Source organism: Lolium rigidum, chromosome 7 (genome assembly GCF_022539505.1).
Source record: "Lolium rigidum isolate FL_2022 chromosome 7, APGP_CSIRO_Lrig_0.1, whole genome shotgun sequence".
Taxonomy (NCBI): domain Eukaryota; kingdom Viridiplantae; phylum Streptophyta; class Magnoliopsida; order Poales; family Poaceae; genus Lolium; species Lolium rigidum.
In genome coordinates, this window is record NC_061514.1 from 9,677,120 (window position 1) to 9,695,527 (window position 18,408).

Genomic DNA, 18,408 nt, shown 5'->3' on the forward strand with positions numbered 1-18,408 from the left:
GATGTCTCAAGATATGCATGTACCTGACACATTTTAGTGTGTAGATAGTATAAACTTAAACAAATTTGAGTCATCATTTTTTGAAGGGAATATATTTTCTTTCTTATTACTTCAGCTTGAGTATAAACCAGACGAAATTATATTAGTATTACATATGTAAAAGTAAATGTGGTACCCTATTGTAAATCGTAATACGTTAGCAAACGGCGCTCCCAATAGCGTGTCTAGCAACAACGCTATTGGGAGCGCATGCATATCAATCATGCAAAAAAAAAATCTTTGATCATGTTGGCTTGGGCTAGAGTTCAAACCCCGAGTTTGAATTATGTTGCGATGTTTTATACATGTCCTTGATTTTTGACTTGTCATCTTTGATCATGTTGGCTTGGGCTACAATCTTGGTGGCACCAGTTCTTTTCCCTCTCAATTTTGAGATTCTTGTCTGGTTTCTCCAAGAAGGCCTTTCACCTCTCATTATACTTTTGCTCTCACAAGATCGAGTTCAATGAGACCTCAACAAGGCATGTGGCAATTGATGCTTGCACCGCCTCCAGTGATGCCACTGCATTCCTTGCTTCCTTCGCTATCTTGTTCCCGGTTGGGCTGTCCATCCAAATCAACAACACTTCCATGACCACCCTTGTTGAGACTCCTCCGAACAATGGTACATTCGTGCAAATTTGGATCGAGTCCTTATTATCATTGTTGCCTCGATACACGCTTATCCATCAACGGAGTAAACAATAACATGGTGGTACGACCGTTGCCATCGGCGGCGGCATGGTGGTATTTCCACGCGATGCTGTGGTAGCCCTTGAATCTGGCTTTGTGGACGGTGGCGTGGTGATGGTTGTGGTATGTGAGAGGCGGTAACCGTCGTGGCCACCGTCAGCGGCGACATGGCGGTAACCTTCACTTGGCCACCGTCGTTGGCGACGGCATGGTTTTAACCATGTAGGTGTAGCCAGTGGCAGCGCCGACCTTGTTGTGTTATGCCGAAAAAAAATCTATCTTAGAACTCGTTTGCAACACGCAATGCGCCAAGCAGATCGGTAAATCTATCTTAGAACTCGTTTGCAACACGCAATGCGCTGCTTCAGGTACTCTAAAGCTTGAAAACGCAAAGGATGTCTCAGTTTTAGCATTCTGCTCTACTACATTTGTTTAACCTGCGTTTGCTGTCCTTTCCCTATCATCTCGTGATGATTTTTCTCACGGAGCATTGTGTTTATTCTGGGGAAGGCAGCGTTGCTCATATAATTGACCTATCCCAACCACTCCAACTCAGCCGCGACACTATTGAAACAAACACAGGCGCAATGTCACACAAGGTTCAACGAATCATAAGACTTCAACTCAACAGGCAGTCCATGGAAGAAGAAGAACCCAGGTCCAACGTGAGAGTAGAAACATGCCCACCCATCAACGCTAATCTAATCTAGAAGCAAATGGCTTGGGCGGCGAAAACTCGTGCGCGCAGAAGCTCGCAGCGACCGATCACGAGAGCAGCCATTGAATTGCTAGTTGGTAGAAATACAATACAGCGCATACTTCTACTAGTAGCTGATTCGGGTGGGAAACAGTCCAATTTTAGTTAGGACCACCATCACAGATCACACTGATTCCTGAATGTGGTAAGTCCTGACGACGGTGGTAGCCACCGCGGCACCACCGGCCGGTGGCAAGTGGACGACGGTTGGTGGCGCGCGCGGCGAGAAACGGGACGGATTCGTCCGTGGAATCTCCACTTGGACCCGTGGGTCCGCCGCGGCGGATTCCCGAGCTCCCTTCACCCTTGTCGTCTACGTCGGGCTCCGGTCTATTTCCGTCCATGGGCTGACGGGGACGCGTACGAGTGCAGCGTTCGTCGACTAAAAATGGTGGAACCGTGTGACGCATGCCCGTAGAGATACGGTGGGCAGCGACGGGTCCTGGAGAGGATGCTTAGCCGCGTTAAAGATCCGCACGCGCCTCAAGCATTGGAGACATGGCCGTTTCTAGAATATTTTTTTTTCATTTCAAACAAATTAGTGAAAAATAGACTTGATATGCCTAATTGTCGTGTTGATGTCAAATCTCTCATGCTCCTAAATATGCTCAAATGTAGGGATGGAAATGGAGCAAAAGATTTTCCACTTTTTTTTTCATAGAAAAGCGAAATCGAAATGGAAATACTGAAACGGTGACAGAATTCTCCAAATAAACGAAAATTTGGTGGAAATGGAACAGCGTTTTCCGATGGAACATAGAGGGAAATGGAATTCCCGTTTCCGGGTAAAATGGAATTTCCGTTTCAGGTTTGATGTGTGTATATCCAGTCTAACAAATCAAGTTACATGACCTTGTCAAGCAATCCTTTTATACATCCTTGGAGGCTTCCATGGTCCAGCCTTCCATTATTCCCTCGTATTAGAGAACAAGTTTGTTAATTCACTTCAGTGCTTGATTCTTTTAGTTTGCATGATCCAATGTTTTTTTGTTGTTCCGGTGAATATATGTGTTGCTCCGTTTTTGCATCGTACTCGATCTGTATCTGTTGCCGACAATATCTCTTTTCATATTTGTTTTTGGAGACTCCGTATTTGTTTTTGTTTCAATATGGTAATATGAAAACATACGTGGCACCACTCAGTTCCGTTTGTATCCACTCTCTTTTAATCCCTACTCAAATGGCTACAAACTTAACCTCCTCTCCTAGGAAGAAGCTGTGTACTCCCTTCATACCAGTGATCTAAAGACGTTGGGTCCTTATTGCTAACGACACAACAGATGCCACGTGGTCCCAAGATGAAGCGGTGTTTCCTCTTTGAGTTCTTTTGTGGTACCCTCAAATGAATTACAGCCATCAATTTCCGTCCATCCAATGGTCTAAAAAGATTCATACCACAGTCCAAAATTGGAGAGGTATGTTACAATACCTCTGAGAAATTTCGCCCTTCAGAAAAAAAAACGTAAACGGGCCCAGTCCAATAGACAAGCCCAACTCAATAGACTTTCCAGAGGTCCAGCCCCAAGCGATGTCAGCATGAGCTCCTCCTTCCGTGAGTTAGTCGTCGAGATGGTTGGTTCGCCGCCGCCGCTCTCTCTTTCTCTATTCCCCCAACTCCGGCGCCACCGGCTGCTCGCCCCATCCAGAAAGCGTAAAGTCCTGATGTAGATTGACCCCCTCCGTCGTCCCCTTCCCCAATACTGTCCTGATGTAGATTGGATATTCCACAAACATTTTAAGTGCGTCATCATGTTTATACTAATTAAACAAGGGTTGGAGTTTAGAGATGATGTTTAGATAATAAGAGCCATATACCTCCACCTACAACAACAAGGTCTTTCTAGAGGGAGATGAACAGGACCACCTCTAGGAGTAGCAGATGAACTTCACCTTGCCTAATATTTTCTCTTGTATTTGATTTGGTCGACAAACCGGCCAGTCGAGTGGATTAAGAATTTCATATTGAGAGCTACTTTCAGTTAGCTCAAGTACAAAAATTCACGCTTGGTACTTGTGGTTGGGCGTCTCCTCAAGATTGATCGGCTAGTTATCCATGAATCCATAAGATAATGAGCCTAACTAGCAAACCGTCAGAAAAATTGCTAGTTCAATCAGTCAACCGTGTGCTAGCGAAAATGCTAATCTGATCCTAGAAACATCGGGACATTTTTTTGTATTCTGGGAAACTAGTAAAACACCAAGTAGATACAACAAAGGACCAGGGTACAAAAGTAAGTTAGGCAATTCAACAGAACAAGAATAGCTCTAGGCTTGCGCATCTTTACAAACGAGGTCCACTGTTGCTGCGCCATGTCCATGGCGGACCTGGTGCTGGCGGCGCCCTCCTGAACGGCCTGTAAATAGCCGTGTAGAACTATCTAGTTATTCTTCAGCTCCACAAGTGCAAGCGTGTCAAACGCAATTTCGAGTAGACTTTGTGTCAGTTAATTATTTTGCTTGATACCTGTTATTTTATCTTTCATGTATATTCAGTGAAAGTTCCTTTTTCCTGACATAATCATGTACTACAGGTTTATTATGCGTGTACACCGGAGGAAGTGCAGCAGCATTTTCAACCTTGCGGAACTGTCAACAGAGTGCCGATCTTGATTGACAAGTTTGGACAACCAAAAGGCTTTGCTTCCGTGGAATTTCTTGAACTAGAAGCAGTTCAGGAGGCTCTTAATTTGAATGAATCTGAACTACATGGTCGTCAGATCAAGGTTAGAATTATGCATTGAGCCTCGAGTTTCCAGTACCTTTTTGAACAATGTCTTGCTCTTGAATTAAACTCAACCTTCACTCGGCTCAACAGGTTTCACCAAAGAGGGCCAATGTCCCTGGGGTGAAGCAGCGTCCACCTAGTGGAGCATTTAATCTACATTGGATACCTTTAGGCCTTGTTTACTTCTCTCGTATTTTTTTCCCCAATGGGTATGGGGATGGGAGGGGATTTGGTGTTCACCCAATCCCCTGAAATACCCTTCCCCAAAAATACACTACTATGATGGAGAGTTTTTGATTTAGGAAAAAAATGTGGGGATGGGAGGGGATGGGAGGGGATATCTCGGGATTATGTCGTTCAAAACCGGAGAAGTAAACGGACTAGTGGGGATTTTCCGGGATACGAAATAATCCCCTCACATCCCCATAAATACCCTAGAAGTAAACAAGGCCTTATAGTAGATTATATGGGTTACCGTATTTCCCACCGTACGGTGGTTGTGGGTGAGTTTTGCAGCATTTGTACAACGTAGATGTCCAATTGTATGTTCCTTGTAACTCTCATCTTCTTTGTGCCCTTTCAGGAGAGTTCCCAGAGTCCGTCAGCCAACCCGCTAGAGGCCTTACTACCGAAGTCGGACGTTTCATGAAGCATTATGCCAACCATAGTCGATGTGCGGAATAATTAGTCTACATGCCGTTTAGATGAATTTCTGTGCAGCCATGGCCAACTTAGGTTCTTCAGGGCTAATTTAATGCAATGTCACTCAAACCTCTGTCCTAAAAATTGAATCCTCTACTGTATATATTCACTCAAATCTCAGTCTAGTGATCCAAGCTTGTCTATTTTATATGATGCTTGGTAGGAGTTGGATATATGTCTACATGTTTTTTAGAACTATAAACATTTGCTGGGTTAATGTGCAAGATCGGCTGATTCAAACTCTGTTGGCATTTTCCCGTTGCTAGCATGTGATGTAAATTTTTGTTGGGCCACTTTCATAATTTCATTTCTTCGACCTGGAGGTTGAATACAGGGAATACTACTGTTCAGTTTGTTAAAATACTGAAACCACTCTATTCACTCTTGAGATACTGAGTTGTAGTATTCCAAGTTTTCTCCTGCCAGCTCTATTCTGAATTTACTTGTTATAAACTGGGTTTGATTGCTGAAGATTTGGAAAACAACGTCATTGTTCTGATACAAATAAGATTAGCAAGGTTACACTTGCTGAAGCTGACGCAAGGTTTAACAGGCTTGTGGATTCACGTTAGAGAGCCACACACACTTGCATCAGATAATTAAGTGCAGCGGTGCTTCAGGGTTTGCACTTGGCAAGCCCCGTCTTAATCTAGCATCGGACAAATTAATAAACTGTACAAACAAAAACAAAACAAGGTGGGAGGAACCGCTAATCATTTTGTTTAGAAGCACAAAAGTGAGCACGAATGCAAGATTCAAATCGGGTGATCTATGTGCGCTGGAAAGTTGTTCAAGCTTAGCTAAGGCTCTTTCTCCTTAACACCAACCATTCAACTAAATTATTCGGCAACAATTGATACATGATTTCGTTCCAAAGACCAGCCATCAAGGTATTCACTCTGCTCCATTCTTCTTGCCTTATGAAGCCATGCCCGTGAAGCCACAGAGAACAATAGCCGTGTTAGGTAGGGGCATGCAAAACCACAGGAAAACGATAGATCAGACTAAGCTTACCACGGCCTGGAGATGATCAATTTAAAGTAACACCTTCATGTTGACAGTCAAAAGCAGGTTTGACCTCTTCAGCTGGTAAAATGGGTGTCTAGGACCTAAGGACATAACCGAAAATAACAGACAAATTTAGCAGTCTCCAATATCAAAAAATAATAGCCAGACAAGGGAATGGAAAGCAGCTGAAGATGAACCGACCCCATTATCTGGTTGAGGAAGTAAATTAGAATAATGAAGAACAAACTGAAAAGGATACGAAAAATCTAAATCTCTAGATTTCTAACCCATCCACTGATTGACACAATCCAAATCTGAAGTTCTCTAGTCCAATATTCAGAGAGGGTGATTGGTGGTTTGAAGTTTCTAAGATCAAATAAGGGGATTAGAAATTTGGAGATTCGACTCGATTGTTCACCTGTTTAGTGTAAGAGATCCTCTAGTTGACTTGATTTCATTAGCTAGTTCTGTTTTTTAGTACTAAATTTCCGAATATCATTTGTTCATTCGTTTCAGGAGCTTCTGAACATCTATGCAATCAATATTTCCTACATGCATTCATATTACTGTTTTTATCTCCGTAAAACCAAGGTGTTGTGGTTCTTAGCTAAACCAGTAAGAAAAATAGATGAATAGATGATTGTATCCAACTAGGTGGCTGCCTCTTGGTAGTGTGCTGCATTGATTAAAAAAAGTAGAACCATATTCACTTCAGATCGACAAGGAATAGAGCAATAAGCTACCTAGACTCGGCTTCGACCTAGTTGCGGCGGCGTCGACATCGATGTTGCAGCGGCGTCGACCTGGTTGGCCGTGTCCACCTGGTGGCGGCGGCGGTCGCCCGTGATGTAGGACGGGCACGGCCGGGTGGCTGCGTCGCTGGCCGACGATGCAGGATCGGGCCTATCGGGTGGCGGCGGCGGTCGCCCTCGACGGAGATGCTGTTTCTGACTCGCGAGCTCGGCTGCCGGCGGCGGTCGCCTGCGTTTCTGGCTCGTGTCCTCGACCTTGAGTTCCATCTGATCCAATTGTTGGGCCGGGCCAGATAGTTTTTTTTTAATTACATATATTTTGCTGGGCTGCTGGGTCTAATCTAAGTCGGTAAATCCTAACCGTTGCTCAAATCATACCTCTCTTCTTCTTTTAAGGAGTGGTAAAAGGTAGTACTGTAAAAGAAGCCTTCCTCTTTACCTAGGCCAAGACTGAAAGCTGAAATGCTAAAAGTGTCACAATGTGTTACACAATCTCTCACTCCATATATTAAGATACAAGGTTCAACGAATTACAGTCCTCAGTGTCACGCCGAGAGGATGGAATCCTGATGAACACTAGGGTTCATCGGAAAGGGGAAGGAAGAGAGATACCACTCGGGTAAGGGATTACAGTTCTGATCCAGCATGCCTCCTCCCGTGAGACGATTCGACCTTAGCGAGCTGGTGCGGCTGCATCAGCGATGCTCCGTGGGCTTCTGGACTTGGCTTTGTTTGATGGGCCTTCCTGATGACCTGGCGTTGTGCTGTCCGTCTCGCCACCTTGAGTGCCTGGCCCAGATGGTGGGTCGTCACACAATGCCTTAAATACTTCTCGTGGGATGAAAAATGGTCGAATAGATTACATGAGGAGCTGATACTCACCCTTCAATCTTCTCCTTTACACCTTTTTTTTTCTGATGTGCCTTTGTTATAGACGTGACAAGCAAATAAAGAAGAACGAAAAGAAAATCGGAGAGATAGAAGATTTAACGTGGAAAACCTCTCGAACACAGAGGAGAAAAAACCGTGGGCACCAGCTAACAAATACTTCACTATACCGGGAAGTGTTTACAAACGCTGTGGGTTATCTTATAATCTGATAAACCCTATCCACCTCTTCTTCCCAAGCCTTCGGCAGCGGCCTCAAACCACTCGTTAGAAATTAGCCTCCCTTCAATATGAATTTGGATCACAACATAACAATCTTGTTGAGCTAGCTCATCATAGGTTTTTTATTTTTTAGTCGTTGTTCTTTATTTTTCATTATTATTCATTTAGAAAAATTTGCTGCATGACATGCTTATTTTTTGGTGTTTGCTGAAACATACCACCCAATTACGTCTTTGCGAGGTACCACTACAATTCCATGACACATTTGCCAGAACACAATACATGGCTAAAAACAGAAAATTTTGCACTTTTGCCACGATAACCAAGCTATGACTAGTTTTCAAGACAAAATACAAAAAATTCCATTTTTAACCACGTGGGGTATTCTGGCAAATGCCCCACATAGTTGTAATTGTACCTAGCATAACAAAGATATAATCGATGGTATGTTTCGGTAAATTCTAGAAAATGTGTCTTGTAGAAAATTTCCTGATTCTTTTCTGTTTTATGCTTCCATTTTTCTTTATTTTTTATATATTTTATTATAAATTCTGAACTAGATTACTGGACCAAATAGAAGTGCTAACTAAACAACCCACCAAGTGGTGCGTCTCCGGTGGCTTCAAGGTGACCAGCAGCGACGGATCTTCGCCTGAAAGGGGTGTTCGGGCGCTCTCGCCCTGTTCCTCGGCGGCGACGCCTTGAGGACGCCGTCGTGTGGTGGCGGAGGCACCTAGGGACTCGATTGCTTTCCTATCTTTAGTTCTAGGGTGTTTTTTGTATATTGGCATGCCTTATCCTCAAATTATAGGTTCTTTAGAAGTGTTATAAAAGGGCCTGTCTCCAAAGTTATACTACCTGCCATTTGTTTGCAATAGATGTTTTACCGGAGTCTTCCAGACCCCTCATTTGTGCAAAAAAAAAAAAACAGCCCACATGCACTTTCATGGGTATGCCTCCCGTAGCAATACGCCACCACAACACGCCGTTCCCTATTCGCCGCTCAATGCGGGAGTGATTCGCTCCCGCTCAAGCGACGGACGGTGTGGGCCGGCCCATTAGCGCCAGCAGGTATGGTTTTTCCCTTTGTTTTCTCCTTTTTTCGGTTTTTCTCAGGTTATTTCGGTTTTTGATGGTTTCTTTTTTATTTTTTCTGCATTGGTTTGCTGATTTTCGAAATATGTTCAGATTTTTTTTGCTCTGATTTAAAATGTTTATATTATAAATTTGTTCAAAATCAAAATTTGTTTAAATTTGAAATTTGTTCAAATATGAATTTTGTTCAAATATGAATTTTGTTCGATTTAAAATTATTTATTTTTAAACTAAACAATTGTCAAATTTTGAACATTTTTCAATTTTAAACAATTTTTATGTTTGAACAATTTTCAAATTTGAACATTTTTTAATTTTGAACATTTTTTAATTTTGAATTTTGTGATCCGAACTTTTTTAGGTTCAAACATTTTTTAATTCGAACATTTTTATTTTACAACTTTTTTAGATTTGAATATTTTTTAAATTTAAACATCTTAGATCTAAACTGAAAAGAAAGAAAAGGGAGAAGCAGTACTTTTTGTTGGGCCCAGGTTTGGAGCGGCCGACCGAGAACCTCTTCAGGCGGAGCATACGCTGCCTCCCACTTAAGGCGGAGAGTAGGCGCTCCCCCACAACACCCACCAAACTAGCCCACTACCAAACGCATTTTCCGGGAAAACCTATACACCGACCAGGTCGGTGGCTACCGGCCACCGCACACCCCCTAGTCGGGTATGGGCCAGGCCCATTAGTGTCTGTTTAGCCTGTAGCAGTTCGTTTTTTCTTTTTCTTTTTTCTTTTTTTTTCTGGTTTCTTTTTCTGTTTTCTTTTTTCTTTTTTCGGTTTTCTTTATATTTTTTCAGATTCGAAAATTTCAATTTTTAATTTTTTTTCAAATTTAAAAATGTTTAAATTCAAAAATGTTCAAAATTGAAAACCGTTCAAATTCGAAAATCATTCAAATTCGAAAACCGTTCAAATTTGAAAACCGTTCAAATTTGAAATTTGTTTAAATTCGAAAATTGTTCTAATATGAAAATCGTTCAGATTCGAAAATTGTTCAAATATAAATTTTGTTCAAATTCGGAAATTGTTCATAGAGTAAACTACATTTTTGTTCAAATTTAAAAATGTTCAAATCTGAAAAATGTTTATATTTTTAAAAAGTTATTTCTTTTTAATTTGAATTTTTTGAATTTTGACTAATGTTCAGATTTTTTTAAAATCTTTTAAAAAAGAAAACAAACAACATAAAACAAAAAGAAACGAAAAAGAAAAAACGAATTACCTGATGTTGGGCCGCGGTCCAGCTAGCTACCCGGGAGCGCGAGGGAGCGCGAGGGTGTGCGGCATCCTCTCAGCGCCGACCAGGTCGGTGTCGAGGAGCTCCCCATTTTCCCGTTGCCACTCCCATTACATTCCATATAGCTGGGCCGTCCAACCATAGGCCCGATCCGTTAGGCTGGACAAAAAAAAACTTTTCCCAGGCCGTGCGCGCGCCGTGCTCGAGCGGGTGTGCGGCGGCGTCCGACTGACACACTGACACCCCGGGGAGGGGAGGCGGTTCGGCGCCGAGTATCTCGCCGGCGATAGGCGGGAGAAATCTACCGTCTGCAAGAGCGACACTTTGACCCCCGAGGCCTCGATGGGACCATTCCCCACTGCTGAGATGCTCCGAGTTCCAGCTTCAGCCTGAGGCAGGGAAGAGCAGTTGCAGATTCACCGTAGGTAAGTCAGCACCACACCCTACGCTCGGATTTTCTTCTTCTACAGACCGGTGATACCAAATTCCTTGTGACAAGTGCCAAGGCAATGTACAACGGAATTGCTTCTCAATTTTTACTCCCAGTTCTTTTAAAGAATATAAGCCTAGCAGTCATGCCGTAGGTCATTAGAGCCCAGCATCGGACCCCATCCTCGTTTTCCAGTTTTGGGCGGAAAAAATGGCCAGTCTAGACACTGTATCGGATCTCATATCAATTTTTTTTCCGGGCCATCCAGTTTCACGCCGCGGAAACTCCAAGTTCCCGGGCTGGCGAGGCTGTGCAAGCGCGAACCTCATCTTCTCCCCCGTGTTACCGCGAAGGAATATTCAGCTCCTCCCTTTCCCGCTTCCGCCCCACCAACCACTTCGATTCTGTCGCCTCCGCCCCTCTCCGGCCACCGCAACGGCGCATTCACACCGAGATGGAAGCCGTCAACCCGCCGCTGCTTGCGGGCCAGGCCACACAGCGCAGATGGACTCCACCCATCGCAGCCGGATCTAGCACCGCCACGGCAGCCGCCACCGAGGGGCTCGTGGTCGACGCCCTGCAGCAAGCTGCCCTCCCCAACAGCAAGTAGAAGCGGCTGGGGCAGCACGTCGTCACCCTCCCTCCTGCACCAGCTGCCCCTCCCGCTCCGACCAAGCGGGTGAAGCGGCCGGGCAACAAGCCACCGGCGCCGAAGAAACCCGCTGCGAAGAAGCCAGCCACAGCCAAGATGGCGTCGTTGACAGCTTTGACGGCAGCGATGGCGAAGGCGCCATCGGCGTCGGCTACTGCGCACAAGGTGGTCGACGAAAGTCCCGCCGTTGATGTTGCGCCGGAGTCGTACGTTGACATGCTCAACGAGGCGTCCGTCGACATTGATTCTCCGCCGCTTGGGGATTACGACTACAACGACGGCTTGTAGGAGGGACTCGAGGGCGATGAGTTTGGGGAAGAAGATGACGCCGGCGGCGACGAGGAAGATGACTTGGAAGAGATAGAAGAGGGGGCGTTCGATGGGGCGGTGGCCAAGGCGAAGGGCAGAGCGATCCGGTCTGGCAACTACACCGAATTTGAGGACGTGATCTTGATCAGTGCTTGGGAGGCGGTTTCGATGGATGCCGTGACCGGCACCGATCAAACCGGCAAGAGGTATTGGCAACGCATCGAGGACAAGTTCTTCCAATTGATGCCACCTTTCTCTTCTACTCCAATCCGCTCCTACCGTTCACTCCAAGGCCGATGGGATAGCATCAAGACGGCGTGCAACCGGTGAGCCGGTTGCATTGAGGGCGTGAGGAACTCGCCACCGAGCGGCACCAACGCCGGCGATTGGGATGCTATCGCGCAAACAAGGTATAGGGAAATGGTCGGGTTGAAGGGCAAGCCATTTACATTCGGTCATTGCTATACCCTTCTTGACCACAATCCGAAATGGAAGTTGAGGGAGCAAGAAGCGCCACCACCGAGGCATAAGATTGTCGAGTTGGAGGATGTGGAAGAGGATGATGTGCTTGAGACCAAGAAGAACAAGAAGAGGCCAGATGGAGCAAAGATGACCAAGGACAAGATCAAGAAACAAGGAGAGGCCGCAACATTGTCTCTCAAGATCGATGTTATGGTCAAATCCAAAGAGTTGTTGGTGATGAAAACTTTGGAGGCAAAGAAGGAGATGATGGAGACGAAGAACAAGGAGAAGGAGGCAAAATGGAGCATGCTCCGGGAGGATGTAACGCGCAAGGCCGACATCGAGGAGAGGAGAGCACACGCCGAGGAGAACCGGGCCATGACGGACCTCATCGTGGCAGAGAATGCGACAATGATGATGTACCCGGCTGAGATGGATGAGGCCCGTCTTGAATGGTGGAATCTTGCGAAGACGGAGATCTGGGCGCGATGGAGGGAAGCTGCACGCGCTGCCATGAATTCCCGAGGTGATGATGCTACGGCGAGTGGTGGTGCCCATGTCGATGCGCCGGCAACCGGCGGTGATGCTTGATCATTCTCCTCCTTGATGATGTGATGTTTGATCCTCTTTTGGTGCCGTGTTTCATGTATGATTGAGTACTTTGAACAATCTATTTGCATGATTATGTTGGTACATTGAGAATTATTGGATGATTTGCATAAACCCTGTGTTTCCGGTTTTGTTTGGGGGCTAGAAAACCGTCGCGCAGCCCAAACGCGGCCGCGTTTGACGTGTTTGGGCTGCGCTGCGCGACGGTTTTCCAGAGTGCAAAACAAGTTTGGGGGGGCCTGGATATGCGTATTTGGGGTTTGTGGTTTAGGGTGTCTGCTAGAGATGCTCGTAGGGACCATGCAGTTTGACATGAGGAGGGAGGCAAATGGGGTAAAAGGACCAACATAAACCTATTTTTATTCCAAATCTGCCCTTTATCTAGTTCACCAAATGCTTCTGTTGGAAAAAGACGCATTGTTAATTGTCAATGCAAAAGGCGCAGTTTCCTCTCTGACTTATGCGAAATGCAAATTGATTAGAGTGTAGGATGAATTGTCATCATTGTAGTGTAGGGTGAAATTTCGACACCTGAAGAGGTACATCATAAAGCAAATATGTGATTCAATGGGTTCTATCTTCATTCTTGCATGCATCTGAGTTATTTTTATTTACCTGGTTTTCTTGGTATGTTATCTTTGTTCATTCTCAAATTCGAAATGAGCAACCATAACTATACGTTTCCAGTATGACACTGTTGTTGAAAGTTTCCCAAGGATGCTATTTTTCATATTACAACAATCGCAGGTTCAAATTTTACCAAAGCCTTTCATGTATCAGCTTCATATCCGTGGCAGTAATCTCTGATCAATAATTGACAGTTCCATTTGCGTAAATGCATACTTAGTTTTCTCCCTTAATTTTTTCGGCGAACTCTGGGCACAGGGAAAATATAAGGACCACAGAGGGTCATTGAAGACACTAGACCATATTTTAAACTAATTAATTGAAGGAACTGAGTTCAGCATGGTTGTGTCAGCAACGAACAGTTTCAGTGACAAGCTTGGTGTTGGTGCATTTGGTCCAGTTTACAAGGTAGCGTCATTCGAACATTTCATCCTCTTTTAAGAATATTATTGAGTTTTGTATTCAGTCTTGGTGATGTATTTAGATCATTACTTGACCAATATTAGTTAATATTACTTCCAGGGGATACTACCAGATGGCGAACAGATTCCTTTCAAGAGATTGTCAAGCAGCTCCAGTCGGGAATTGGAAGAGTTGAAGAACGAGGTGACTATTCTATCCAAACTGCAGCATTGAAATTTGTTTAGGGTTCTTGGTTGTTGCGTTCATGACGAAGAGAAGATGTTGGTGTGCGAATACATGCTTAACAACTGCCTTGACTCCTTTCTCTTTTTGGGTAAGTTCACATTTGGTTATTGCAATTCGGACGGTGTGTCTCCTAACACAAGAGACTCATGTACATGCATGTTCGAGACAATAAATTGGACAGTGAATTTTGGAGTAAGACAGTAATTGAGATTGTTTGCTAACTTCTTGTTGCTTTCATGACTACTACTTGGTTGGGAATTATGGTACTTCTTGTTGCTTTCATACCTAAAGGGTTATGTACCTTCATCATGATTCCAGGCTTAAAATTATTCGTAGGGACCTCAAAGCAAGCAATGTTCTGCTTGATGACGACTTCAACTGTTCAACCCCAAGATATCTAACCTTGTCATGGCATGCATTTTTGGTGAACAATTTACTCACCAAATTGATGGAGTCATGTAAGATTTCTTTTTCTCTTTTAGTTACTCAGTATAATTGACAGGGCATGGTAAAAGAAAAAACCTATAATGTAAGACGAATTGTCAAGACTTAATTCTACAAACTTGTGTCAGTATTTATCATTTCTTATAGTATTAATGGCCTAAGCATCTCCTAACTTATTCACTTCAGAGCAAAAGAAACACCCTCATTAGCGGTAGTTTGAATTGGCACCTTGGATAAAAAAAAACTATTTTCCAACCGGGCTTCCACCCCTTTCCATTGCAATAACGGAAATAACAGAGTTCAGAGTTTTACAAACAAGAGGAGAGGGGGTAGGGAACAAGGGAAGCGAGTTGGGGCAGTATCAGGAAACCCACTGCGGATGCTCGCCGTCGAACATCCGCTATGGGACGAAAACCTGATACCACAAACCAAGGTTCACACACTACAACCGGAGAAGGAAAGTCTAGATAACAGAGCTGGCAACCTAGGAACCACAAACAAGACTTGATCAGGGAACCAAAAGCAAACATCTTCCAGCAGCAGCGCAGTCGATATATCATCACCCTTCAGTAATCATCAACATCGGCCTGGCGGAGACGTTGGCAAAAACTGCCGCAGCTTTGTGCATCATCTTGGCAGCCCCTCCAGCAAGACATTCTTTATCAGCACCCTTCTGTAGCCCTGACCAGTATAACAACAAAGAAATAGAAGCGAAAATGATTTCGTTAGGCGATCTCAGCTTATGTTTTTCAAAAGTCACTTTATTCCTAATGTTCCAAATGGCCCAACAGTTTGCAGCAATAAGAATCACAAAGAACCTTTCCATGTTAGGAATATAAGAGTGTAACCAAGCCATGGCTTGCCAAAAGGAATTAGGGACACAAGAAACACCCATAGCCTCTCCCAGGACGCCCCAAACAATTTTAGAAGTGCTGCAGTTAAAAAACAAGTGATCATTTGTTTCAACCTGATTGCAAAAGGAACAGAGCGGAGAACCATGCCATTTCCTTTTCCTCAAATTTTCCCTAGTAAGGATAGCATCTTGGCAAAGTTGCCACATAAAGATTTTGATCTTAAGAGGCATTTTTGCTTTCCAAATCCAACTATTATGGGACCCAGCCAAATCTTTTTCAAGCCATCTGTAAATAGAGGCTGTGGAGAAGATAGCGTTTTTGCTTAAAGACCAAGAAATTTTGTCACCTTCAGTAGAGAGGGATAGAGAGCGAATCATCACCATAATGGAATTCCACTGATCAAGTAGCTCACCATGTAGCCGTCTACGAAAGGAAATAATAGGATTTCCATCATAGCAATTCTTAATAGTACAATCCTGCAACTGGCAGATGTCAAAAAGCGCAGGGAATTGCTCGCAAAAAGGAAGGTTTCCATTAATGGGGTCTTTCCAAAGCCTGACAATATTTCCATTATTTAAAATAACCTTTCTCCCACTAAAGTAAATGTCCTTGATTTTCAAGAGATCGAGCCTTCCAACAAGGGGAATCATTGAACCTGGTTTTAACAGTGGCAATAGTTTTGTTTCTCATGTACTTAGCATAGATGATATCCTGCCAAAGGCCCTTTTGGGTTTCAAGCTTCCACCACCACTTACAGAGGAGGCTTATATTTTGTTTCCTCAAATCTTTAACACCCAATCCACCTTTCTTTTTGGATCGGCAAACCCTTCCCCATTTTACCATATAGTAACCCTTTTTCTGCTTTTTACCATGCCAAAAGAACCTTCTTCTATGTTTGTCCAAGCGTTCCAGGAAAGTTTTGTTGAGGAGAAACATTGACATGATGTAAGTAGGTAAGTTAGAAAGGCAGGCATCAACTAAGGTTAGTCTTCCACCTGAGGAAGCGGCGCCACCCTTCCAGGCGTCCAACTTTTTAATGGATTTCCCATCTATGAAATCAAGGTCAGAATTTTTTAAGGTACGGTAAGACACAGGCATTCCCAAATATTTCATAGGCAGAGTTCCCACTTGGCAGCCAAACATTGAGGAATATTGATCCGCGATGATATTATCACCACCAATAAGGAAGAGCTCACTTTTTTGGAAATTAATCTTTAGACCCGACATAAGCTCGAAGAGGTATAAGAGGAGTTTAACGTTCAAGGCCTTCGCAAGGTCGTGGGAAAAGCATAAGATCGTATCATCGGCATATTGCATAATGGCGACCCCTTTATCAATAAGATCAGGGCAAAGGCCAACAATCAAACCATTCAGCTGAGCCTCAAGAACCATTTTAGTTAAGCATTGCACAGCGGAATTAAAAAGGAAGGGGGAGAGGGGATCTCCTTGACGGACTCCCTTAGCGCTCTAGAAATAGGGGCCCAAAGTATTATTGATTTTCACCGAAACCGTACCATTATGAAGAATTTGCTTCACCCTCTCACACCAAAAAACACCGAAGCCCATAGCTTCCTGACAACTAATGAGGAAGTCCCAGTTTACTTTGTCGAAGGCTTTCTCGAAGTCCAACTTCAGAATAATGCCAGTATGTTTTTTAACATGGGTATGGTGCATTAGTTCATGCAGTGACATAATGCCATCAACAATGTTCCTTTTTTTCATAAAAGCGTTTTGATGAACACTAATGATTTTATTAAGGAAAGGTTCCACCCTGATCGTTAAAACCTTAGTAAGGAGCTTGTAAATACAACGAAGGAGACAAATGGGACGATACTAGCTAATTTTATCCGCATCCGAGATCTTGGGCAGTAAGGTTATTATGCCATAATTAAGCCTTTGAACATCAAGCGTGCCAGCATGAAAGGCAGTAAACAAATTCATGATGTCAAATTTGACAATATCCCAACAATGTTGGTAAAACTCGATGGGAATATTATCAGGACCAGGGGCTTTATTCTTTGCCATAGAGAAAAGAGCGTCTTTAACCTCCTCAACAGAAAAAGGTCGACTTAGGATTTCATTGTCCGTAGCGTCTAATTTTTCATGGGGTCCCCAAATGCCATGATCAAAATGGAGTAGATTACCCGGAGCCGGGCCAAAGAGACTTTTATAGAAGGAGGTGGCGTGCTCAATGATTTTTTCAGTACCCTCAATGTTAATCCCATCATTTTTTAGCGAGAAAATAGTGTTTTTCCTTTTGCGACCATTGGCAACACGATGAAAGTAACTAGTGTTTAGGTCTCCTTCTAGGAGCCATTTCTCATGCGACTTTTGATACCAAAGGCGTTCTTCATCTGCATAGATTTCCATCAACAGGACACAGATATTCGTTTTCCTAATACTCAGACTAGGAGGAAGCTCCTGATCTTCCTCAAGGGATTCAAGCGAGGCTAATTCCTCTTTAAGCTCAAGTTTTAGCTTCTTAGTATGACCATATAGATTCGAACCCCATCCTTTGAAGAATTTTTTAAACCTTTTCAGCTTGATATTTAAAATATCAATAGGGTCAGCACTAGAAACAGATTTATTCCAAATATTCTCAACAGAGGGAAGGAACTCCTCATTTTTGAACCAGGAAACATCAAATCTGAAATCTCTAGACTTAGTTGCTATAGCTGGCATGTTGCCAGAGTCAAGGAGCAAAGCATTATGATCAGATAATTCTCTAACCAGCTTTCGAACAGTAACCAGGGGAAAAAGATCTTCCCAATCCGGTGACATAAGAATTCTATCAAGCTTTTCAAGGGTTGGAGAAGCATGCTTATTAGACCAGGTATACTTCCCCCCATGCATATAAATTTCTCTCAAGCCTAGGGTGTGAATTATAGAGTTAAAAAGATCGGAGGAATGAGAGTTAACAAAAGCGGTATTTTTTTCCCCACCATGCCTCAAGATGTTAAAATCACCTCCTACAATGTAGGGCATAAGACTATCATGACAAAAAGAGGCAAGCTCAGTGAGGAAATCAGTCTTGTGTTCCTCATGAGCAGCCCCATAAACAACAATCAAGGCCCAATTGCATTTCTTTACTTTATCCCAAAGAACAAATTTCAACATGAATTTTCCAGCCTTAAACGCACTCACATCCAGGGAATCAGATTTAACTCCACACAAAATGCCACCAGATTTACCAATCGAAGGAGTCCATTTCCAGAAATAATGACTAGCAGGGTCCAGATTTCTGAA

At 43.6% G+C, this 18,408-nt stretch overlaps 2 long non-coding RNA genes across 2 annotated transcripts; one reads left to right on the forward strand and one right to left on the reverse strand.

Annotated features, from left to right (window-relative positions):
- Positions 1–4,666: 4,666 nt before the first annotated feature.
- On the forward strand, positions 4,667–5,292 carry LOC124678814. The gene is made up of 2 exons (XR_006994651.1): positions 4,667–4,717; positions 4,798–5,292. It is a non-coding gene; the product is annotated as an uncharacterized LOC124678814 (long non-coding RNA).
- A 220-nt stretch (positions 5,293–5,512) lies between these two features.
- Positions 5,513–6,184, reverse strand: LOC124670020. The gene is made up of 2 exons (XR_006992372.1): positions 5,931–6,184; positions 5,513–5,833 (listed from the first exon to the last, which is right to left on the reverse strand). It is a non-coding gene; the product is annotated as an uncharacterized LOC124670020 (long non-coding RNA).
- Between the last annotated feature and the right edge of the window lie 12,224 nt (positions 6,185–18,408).